This window comes from Cervus canadensis, chromosome 28, assembly GCF_019320065.1.
Source record: "Cervus canadensis isolate Bull #8, Minnesota chromosome 28, ASM1932006v1, whole genome shotgun sequence".
Classification (NCBI taxonomy): domain Eukaryota; kingdom Metazoa; phylum Chordata; class Mammalia; order Artiodactyla; family Cervidae; genus Cervus; species Cervus canadensis.
Window position 1 is genome coordinate 39,397,237 of NC_057413.1, and position 7,067 is coordinate 39,404,303.

The following is a 7,067-nucleotide window of genomic DNA, read 5'->3' on the forward strand; positions in this document are numbered from 1 at the left end:
CTGAGCATGCAGGCGTGTGCACATGACACTTGGCTTGCCCTAAGTCTCTTCCTTCTCACCTTGCCTAATTGTAGAGGTGAGTCCAGGAGACTCCTGCCCTGAGTCAGGAAGTGAATACATAACCAAAGAGAGTGAAGTCGCTTAGTCTCCTGCACTGCAGGCAGACGCTTTACCATCTGAGCCACAGGGAAGCCCAAGTGAAGTCGCTCAGTCGTGTCCGACTCTTTGCGACCCCATGGACTGTAACCTACCAGGCTCCTCAGTCCATGGAATTTTCCAGGCAAGAGTACTGGAGTGGGTTGCCAATTCCTTCTCCAGGGGATCTTCCCAGCCCAGGGATCGAAGCTGGGTCTCCCGCACTGCAGGCGGACGCTTTACCATCTGAGCCATAGGGAAGCCCCACATAACCAAAACACAAAGTTAAAAACAACAAGGGCTTTAATTGAAGTGTTAGAGAATAATAGGAGTTTGTAGAAAAAAATGGTATTTCTAGTTGTTCAGGAGATTAGTGTGAGAAAGATCAAGCATTGATTCTGAAGGATATAGCGTTTGGACTGGGCCTTGAGGATGGTTAGGATTTGGATATGTGGGAATGGAGGGACATTCCCTCCATAGCAAGAGACAGGCCTGGGGCAGGGATGGGAGAAAAATGAAGAGGGAGAAGGAAAGAGCAGTGGGTGGTTTTAACACGGAACATCTCTGAGCTGTCTGAAGTCATTAGGGGTAAAGACATGTGACTGAGAACCTTTGGGGACCCAGGGTGTGTGATGCCTGCTTGAGATGAGCTAAGTGGGAGTGGAAGACGAGGCATCAAAGGCACCCCCACACATTTCCAGCCCAACATTACCTCCTGGCTCATCCTCACCATCAGCTGTATTTGTAACAGGGAAGAACAAATCTGACTCCGTATTGAATCTATTTCTGTTACTTTAACCTTTGTAGCTACAATAAGTCTCCTACAGATGAACACATTCCATTCTGAGAGTGCATTCATAAGTCCAACAAAATAGCCTAGGTACCCAACTAACACAGTAAGCTATGTAGCACTGTACTATGATAGGTTTATAATACTTTTCACACAAATAACATGTTAAAAAACAAACACAAAGAAAGCATTTTAAATCTTTACCATGAAAAGTACAGTAGTACAGCACAACAGCTGGTATACAGGGGCTGGCAGGAAGAGTTACTGGAGGAGGGAGAAGGGGTGGAAGATGGTAGAGCTGAAGGATCGTCAGCAATAGGAGATAGACTTGTTCAGTCACTCAGTCATGTCCTACTCTTTTCGACCCCATGGACTGCAGCACTCCTGGTTTCCCTGTCCCTCACTATCTTCCAGAGTTTGCTCAAACTCATTTCATTGAGTTGATGATGCCATCCAACCATCTCATCCTCTGTCTTCCCCTTCTCCTCCTGCCTTCAATCTTCCCCAGCATCAGTTTTTTTCCAGTGAGTCAGCTTTTCTTACCAGGTGGCCAAAGTATTGGAGCTTCAGCCTCAGCATCAGTCCTTCCAATGAGTATTCAGGGTTGATTTCCTTTGGGACTGACTGGTTTGATCTCCTGGCTGTCCAAGGGACTCTCAAGAGTCTTCTCCAGCACCACAGTTTGAAAGCATCAGTTCTTCGGTGCTCAGCCTTCTTTATGGTCCAACTCTCACATCCATATATGACTACTGGAAAAACCACAACTTTGACTATATGGATTCTTGTCAGCAGAGTAATGTCTCTGCTCTTTAATTTACTGTCTAGGTTTGTCATAGCTTTTCTTCCAAGGTGCAAGGAGCTCCTTCCAAGGAGCTTCCCAGGAGCATGAAATCTTTTAATTTCGTGGGAGGGCAAGCTGCAATTTCAGTCACTCACATCCTGGCTTGAAATAAAGACACTGTACTACTGTAGTCTGTGTAGCGCTGTAGTGTAAGGTTCACAGAAGCACAACCACTGGTAGGGCATGCACGCACGTGACAGTGTATGCCAGACACATGAACTCACTTATGTGATTGGACATGTGAACGGGTGTTCACAACTTGAACGTTCGTGTGTAGGGAACTTACCGTATTATTTTTCCTACAAGTTGAGTATTGCCTGTTCCCTGAAATAGGATAGTCCATTCTCAAGGCTATCTTTAAAGGTGTAACACTTTTTCATTCATATAGAGATTAAAAAGTTGCAGAACAGAGAATACCATTTGTCTTGTTGGAGGTTTATAGGAACATTGTGACAAGACCTATGTGGACAGCTGCAAGAATAAAGGATTCTGGCACCAAGAAGTTTGCAGCAGCCAACCACATCCCATCCCACTGTGGTGTGAAAGAAGCCTGGATTCTAACTTGGGGAAGATGATTCTTTGGGACACTAGTTCACCATCTTCTCGGTCTGCTGGTTTTCCAAATAAAGTCACTGTTCCTTCCCCCGACAACTTGTCTCTTGATTTGTTGGCTCATTGTGCAGTGACCTTGGACAAGGGTAACCTAACCACATAGTTTTGATGGCTGCCCCAAGGTTCAAAGAGTGGGGTTATATCTATTTACTATCAATATCAAGCTCCAGGCACCTAGGGCCATTCTGGGTGCCCTGAGACCTTGTCATTCTGCCTGAGGCCCTACACGGCTGTGGCTTTTGAAGAACACTTGACCAGCCAACAGCCATCCTAGGAGGCAGGGACTGAGTTCCTTCTGAAAGAGTAACAAGGTTTTCACCAAACTTGAGGCAGTAAGATCATGTCATCTGGTCCCATCACTTCATGGCAAATAGATGGGGAAACAATGGAAACAGTGAATTTGGGGGCTCCAAAATCACTGCAGATGGTGACTGCAGCCATGAAATTAAAAGATGTTTGCTCCTTGGAAGGAAAGCTATGACCAACCTAGACAGCATATTAAAAAGCAGAGACATTAATCTGTCAACAAAGGGTCTGTCTAGTCAAAGCTGTGGTTTTTCCAGTAGTCATGTATGGATGTGAGAGTTGGACTGTAAAGAAAGCTGAGCACCGAAGAATTGATGCTTTCAAACTGTGGTGTTGGAGAAAACTCTTAAGAGTTCCTTGGATGGCAAGAAGATCAAGCCAGTCAATCCTAAAGGAAATCAATCCTGAATATTCATTGGAAGGACTGATGCTGAAACTGAAGCTCTAATACTTTGGCCACCTGATGCGGAAGAAGTGACTCATTGGAAAAGACCCTGATGCTGGGAAAGATTGAAGGCAGGAGGAGAAGGGGAAGACAGAGGATGAGATGGTTGGATGGCATCACCAGCTCAATGGACATGAGTTTGAGTACACTCCGGGAGTTGGTAATAGACAGGGAGGCCTGGCGTGCTGCGGTCTATGGGGTCACAAAGAGTCAGACACGACTGAGTGACTGAACTGAACTGAACTGAGGCACAAGCGTGATGAGAAGGTGAGAAGGACATGTGGAGCAGGAGAAGCCTGAATCAGCCCCTCCAGGGATCAAACCTGCGTCTCCTATGTCTCCTGCATTGGCAAGCAGGTTCTTTACCACTAGCGCCACCTGAGAAGCCAATAATAATGTAGTCATTAAGCAAAGTCAAGGACGTTTAGTTCCTCTTCAGGAGCACTAGGTAATATTTTGAGCCATATCCTACGAACTGTCTTACAGACGCTGAGGCCCTCACCATGTGGAGGAGGTTAAAGACATGGTAACCAGACTGTAGCCGTGACTTAAGGGGCCACAATTCTGAGAAGTGGCCTCGAGGAAATGGGAACAAGCCGGCCATGGAACTGAAGAGTCACTGTACTCAATCAAGATGACGCTGATCAGACCACTGATGACCAGCTTCCAGATGACTCTCAGAGCTGACTGTATGTGTCTGTGTGTAGTCCCCTCCGTCAGCCTATCAGCGCTCTTGCCCACCGGCTGTCAGCTGGGGATGGGTGGAGTTGGTCTTTGGACAGGCATCTGCCCTCACCCTCCCTGGCCCCTGATGCCGGCATCCAAAATAAAGCAAACTTTCCACCAACCTGGCCTCTTTAATGGCTGTTGAGCGGTGAACAGCTGCACCCCACTCTCAGTTACAGTCCCATGGGTTTTACACTTAAGTGGAGGAAACAGACAACAACCAAGCAGACATACAATAACTACAATAATAAAACTAGTAGTGCTTTTTATATATTCAGTCCTTCAGTGAATGAACAAGATAATTTCAGATGTGATAAATGCTAGGGAAGGGAAGGGTCAAGTCAGGGTGCTGGGTCCACAGTGACTGGGGCAGAGGTGGGGTCTGGGTGGCCTGGAGGAGCTTGTGTTTGAGAGATTGAGTCATGCAAGGGGCAAAATGACTTCCAGGTAGAGGGGCAGCAAAGGCAAAGCCTTCCTTCGGAGCAGCCAACCTTGGTGGCTATTTAATGACTCTGAGCTTCAGCTCTTTATCTTAAAACAGGAATTAGCATGATATATTGACACGAACTGAGTAATTTCTGTGTGCTTGGCACTGTTCTAAGGGCCTTCCTATTGAGTCATTTAGTCCTCACGGTGGGTTCCACTTTTATCCCCATTTTACAGAACTGGAGACTGAGGCACAGAAAGGACAAGGACTTGCCAAGGTCGCCAGGTGGGGGAGTGGCAGAGCCTGGACGTGAGCCCCAGCTGGCTGACCCCAGAGTCCGTGCCCTTGCTCCTGCATCAGGTGCCTCTCAGGCCTCCATGCGGTGTCACTGGCGTGAACTGTGTGCAGGGTGTGTTTCCCAGGGGTGTCTGGGGGCCTCTCTGGCCTTGTTTTACCTCCTCCCCCCGCCCCCCAGGCCTATGGGTGTTTGGAGCCAGTGTCCGGGCTCACTGCCCTGTCAGTCAGCGGGCACCATTCTGGGCACATTAATAGGCACTGCCTGGAATGTGGCTTGGCAGTGCCAGCCCCTCAGCAAGCTGATGACCATTTCAACACCCACCTGCTGGTCGTCACTCTTTCCACACTGAATGCAGCCTCCCCTGGCTTCTTGAAACCCCCCAGCAGGGTTGCGCCTCCCGATCCATTTGGAATGGGTATTTGGGCCTCTTGGAGCCCTGCCAGCTCTTTATAGAAAGGAGGCACAATCAGGGGGAGGAGAGAGGCGGGAGGGAGCTCCGCATCGGGTTTTCAAGTCATAATGATCCCAGTCATTGAGACATCGAATCGCACATTGAAATCGGTTGAAAGTAAAAATATCGTTTTGTAATGCTGCTGTTAATAATGTAAACATTAAAAGCGAATTAAATACTTAGCTGTACTGTGGGGCACAATTGCCTGATTTTTCTTCTTTCAGCTTCTTCAACTGGAGGACATGATTGGCTGCAATACCCAGATATGCTAGCATAAAGAGCTGGTCTGGGCTTGCACTGGGGGACCTCATCATTTGATGCCCCTGAAAGTTATGCTGGCAGCAGATTGCTGCCTTTTTCTGGAGATGAGCTTATTTCTTTTCAAGCTATGAAGGTATTGGAGGCGTGCTGGGAGGGGCTGGGGTCTTAAGTTGCAGCCGAATATCCAGACCCCTTGGCCCTGGTGAGGTCCCTGGCCATCTGCCCCAGGGACCTGCCTCCCCGCTCCACTCTGCCCTCTAGTCAACGTCACCTCAGAGAGGCCCTCCTTGGTCTCCAGCCAAAGTAGCAACACTCTCACTTTGGCTCCCCTGCGGCCTCCAAGGGGCAAAACTCACTATTGGACAACAGGCCCCGGTGAGCAGTCACCTCTTACCAAAGGAATCTGAGGAGAAAGGACATTAGAATAGACCCGGGTCTCCCAGCCCACCAGTCCCCACCCGCTCTTTAGAGGTTTTAAGGAAACAGGTGGGGGGCGAATCAGACCAGGGAGATGTCTGACTTTTGTTCCTGGATGAGCTCTCAAGCCTCCTCTCCCATCTCGGGGCAGCTTGGTGACAGAAGGGAGGATTCTGAGTGACGTCTGGTGGGAAGGACCCAGCCCCGGTGCAAGTCAGCCTGCCTGGCCAGCTCCCCATGGGGTAGCTTCCAAGAGCTGCTTGTCTTCCTCCCTTCCTCTTGAATTCTTGGCACCCACGCTTTCATTTTTGCTCTTTCCCTCATCTTCTGTTTTATGTTTTTGGCCACAGAGGATGCAGATTTAAATCAAAAGTCCGAAGTTCAGATCATTCTGAAGAGCTGCTGATGAGTGGTCTCGCCTTGCCGGGTGTTTTATTAGCGCGCCTCCTGCCCTCTGCAGCATCGTCTGAAAGGCGCTGAGCAGCTGGGAAGAGTAATGGGGCTGCCAGGGCGCTGCCCAGAGGCCCGGGCCTTCCTGATGACATTGCATTATGGAAAAGCTGTAATAACACTCCGCTTGTGAGCTTCCTCTTCCATCACACGGGCGATGTCGGCGGGGCTGGCTGAGTGTGGCCCGGGCTGCCTTTGTGCCCACCACCCCAGCTGGCAGGAGTGGGGCGGTCAGGAGCAGCTGCTTTTCCACATCATCTGTCTTGAAGACCACGTCAGAGGGCCCGTGGGGCAGATGAGGAAACCGAGGTCGCGGAGATGCTAAACCCATCTGCCAGAGCTCTGGCATACTTGTTATGTGAGGACGCGGCTGGGGGAAGGAACTGGATTGGAATCCGCAGTCCTGACGCCGCCAGTCCCTGCTGTCCCCACATGCCCCCCTCTTGCTGTTTATGTCCTTGCTTCTCCCTCCATAAGTCAGGTGTCAATTTGATGGGAGGATCATGGAGAGAGAGGTTACAGTAAAGACTGGCTAGGGTCTCATCAAATCCACTTGCTCATCCTATGCATACAATTAAATGACTCTCCGCCCGCCCCCGCCTCCCCCCACCCTGGGCATCTGGGTAGGGCCACCTCGCCCAGGGGATGAGGGTGTGCCTACTCCGTGTCGTCCGTCTGGCTTTCAGGCCTGTGGTTGAAGTGGGGTCACAGAATGGAAGCAGCCTGGGTCCTGGGATGACCATGTGGAGCAGAGGCTGTCTGCTGACTCAAGTGGATTGGAGCATAAAGCACTGATATTTGAGCCTTGTTTGTAAACAGACTCCCTTGACTAATACCTCTGTGTTTCTCAGTTCAAAAAGAAGAGAGTGGGACTTCCCTGGTGGTCCAGGGGCTAAGACTCCCAGCTT